This window comes from Loa loa, assembly GCF_000183805.2.
Source record: "Loa loa unplaced genomic scaffold supercont3.573, whole genome shotgun sequence".
NCBI lineage: Eukaryota > Metazoa > Nematoda > Chromadorea > Rhabditida > Onchocercidae > Loa > Loa loa.
Window position 1 is genome coordinate 13,881 of NW_018108753.1, and position 3,421 is coordinate 17,301.

Sequence of the window (3,421 nt, forward strand, 5' to 3'; positions counted from 1 at the left end):
AGGATAGTGAAAAATGTATGCCATTCATTTAATGTCATAATTTAATTACGAGCAATTTTAATTTAAAAAAAAAAACAAAGAATATGATAGCTCTAAATAGATTCATAGTTATTCTGATAAAACTGATAAATGTTTTTCATTTTGATAACGATTTATCACAATTTAAATTAGATAGAGAGAGAAATAGATAGATAGATAGATGGATAGATAGACAGATAGATAGATAGATAGATCGATAGATAGATAGATAGATAGATAGGTAGATAGATATAAATGAATAGATGGATAGATATGGTAGATTGATTCATGCAGATATTTGAAATGGATATGATTAAGTTTATGTTAGATAGATAGGTACAGATATAGATATAGATACAAGATAAATTGATTGGATAATAAATAGATAGGGCGAGAAAGAGAGATAGATATAATACATAGATATGGGAGAAAGGGAGATAGATATAATAGGTATATAGGGAGAGAAAGAGAGATAGGTATAATAGATGGGTAGAGAGAGAGAGATAGATATATTGATTGATTCATAGAAATATCTAGATTAGATGATAGAGAGAATTCATAAAATTCATAAAGTTCAACAAAAGTTCAGCAAATTGAAGATACCATAGACGTATAATTTACTGAAAATTTAGAAACCTAAAATTCATTGAGTTGTCTTGATAATTCACTGAGATATCTTGATAATTCACTGAGATATCTTGATAATTCATAGGGATATCTTGGTAATTCACTGAGATATCTTGATAATTCACTGAGATATCTTGATAATTCACTGAAATATCTTGATAATTCATAAAGATATCTTGATAGTTCATTGATACATCTCAATAATTCATAGAGATAAGTGATAATCCTGATAAGCCATAAATACACTTCGGGTCCTGTGTTTATGAATTATACATTGGTGAATACGATATTGATGAAGGATTAGCTATTGATAACAACGATTGATTATCAACAAATCAATAAACAAATTTTCTTTTCAGAAAAACTAGCTGGAGGCATGGGGAATCGAACCCCAGACCTCTCCGATGCGAACGGAGCGCTCTACCCCTGAGCTATGCCCCCTGCATGTCGTACTTCTGTTATTACTTCTGACTAACCTAAAAAATAAACAGTTTTTGAGTTTTTTTTTAGTTATTCAAAAAAAGTAATTAATTTAGAAGAAATTTGATAAATTATCAAAGCAATTTAAAGTTTTATTAGCAAAATATTTACAAAAAAATTATTATTCATATAAAATTAGGTCCAATTTTTATGAAAAATTTTCTTTTAATTAACAATTATTGAAAAAAAATAAAAAAATAAATTTTTTTAAATTTTATTTAGAATTTTTTTTCCGAATTTGAAAAATAAAATTAAAAAAAGTATGTGAACAAAAAAAAAAAAAAAAAAGCTAAATTAAATTAAATGTCAAAGTCATCGATTCACATTGGACATTTTGATCAAATAATTTCATCATTTTTTTTTCTTCATTTAACGATGCACGATAACCTATCATGCAGTTTTAATTGAGCGCATGCATTTAGCATGTCAATTAGCAATCACTACATGCATATTCTTTTCTGAATAAAGATTAAGTAGAGAAATTCTATGCAATGATAAAATTGCAAAAAGTAATGATATAAGATTAAAATAATGCAAACTTCCTATTAGCATGCATTAACCGATTGATTTATAAAACAGATCAAGTTATCTTTAGTACGATCAAGTATATTTATCATTGAATTATGATAATTAATTAATTATTGCATTGTAATCCTGAATATGCTAAAAATTACAACCCGAGAAATTCCAGATATCCCGGGTTAGTATTGAAACATACTTATCATCATCAATATGATTAAAAAGAAGAAACAGGAATGATAAATATGGGGAAAGATTGATATTATATGAAATATGTGGAAAAAAAAATAAGATAAAAAAAAATTAAATTCAATTATTTGATGAATAAATGATAATATATGAATAATATTAGCTTCTTTTTTACATATATATAGATAATTCATGAATTTTAATTTTTTTGAAATTTATATTTTTGTCTTATATTAAAATCAAAATTATTTAAAAAATTGAATTTAAATTCTTCATCATCGAATAATTGAATTTAATTCTTTGTTAAAATAATTAAATTTAATTCTTTATTATCAAAATAATCGAATTTAACTCTTTCCTAAAATAATTGAATTTAATTCTTTATCATCAATAAATCCCTTAATTTAACACGATCAACATTATGATCAAGATAAAATTGATTGAAAAATGAGCCAGCAATTATTTTTCAGGCATACGGTTCATGTGATCCCTAAATATTATTTGCTTTTTCTTTCTTTTTTTTTTTTTTTTAAGAAATAAAAATGAATAGAGATCAAAGTTTTTCTTATGTGTCAAATATACTCATAACATTGCTTATGATATATCATTAAATTATGACAACAATTAAAAATATATATATATAATAACATATATAATAATTATTAATTGCAATATGAGTTTATTAGTCCTGTTAAGTTTAAAATATTTGCTGGAAGAATTTCAAATTTAACTTTTATCTGATAAAATAAATTGGATTAGTATAAAGTGATTTATCATTATCAGTTCAATGCTTCCTCATTTTATCATATTTCAAGCATTTAGGCTATGAAATAGGATAATAAATAGGTGACAATAATTCTTTCACGCTCATTTTTATTATTAATCACAGCAGATCAGAGAAATTTATCAGAGAAAATATAAGCTGATATTAAAATTGCTCATTAGCATTATTTTCACTTTTAGGAATATAATTTAAATGATAAGATTTCTAAAACTTTTACTAATTAACAATTGCTAAGAAGATGTTAAATTAAAATATACTAATTATACGTATCGAATTATTTCATGCTTTTATCATACTCTTATAGCTAATTCATTGCCTAATTGAAATTTTATTATTCTGATAGCTATTCTATTCCTGAATTGTAAATTTGTCAACTGTCTTGGTTATTATTTGATAAAACAATAGCAATAGCTAATTTGAATGGTTCACAAACGTTAAAGAAATGTTATGAAAGTTTGATGAATTTGATCATTTTTCTCTCACTCAACTGATAATGATAAGAAAATTTGATAAAGTGAAAGTGTATTAACCTATAAAATTGTTTATGATTATTATTTAATCAATGATATCATTGTTTGATGCAATTCAAATTTAATTCAGCAATGATATTATTAAAAAATATTAAACAACTTTTCTAATCATACAATGAGAAATATACGGATTAAAGTAATTATTGATCAAAAATTTTTGTTTGAAAATCTCGGGACAATAGGGAAGTATTGTTTCGAATATTGATTTGATTTGATTTAATCATTCTTTTTATGTGTGATATTAATTTCAATTAATGAATGTAATATTGATATT

The 3,421-nt window shown here is 23.8% G+C and overlaps 1 non-coding gene across 1 annotated transcript; it reads right to left on the bottom strand.

Moving 5' to 3' along the window:
* Window positions 1-1,014: 1,014 nt before the first annotated feature.
* Window positions 1,015-1,086, bottom strand: LOAG_20115. Its single transcript has one exon. It is a non-coding gene; the product is annotated as a tRNA-Ala (tRNA).
* Window positions 1,087-3,421: the final 2,335 nt, after the last annotated feature.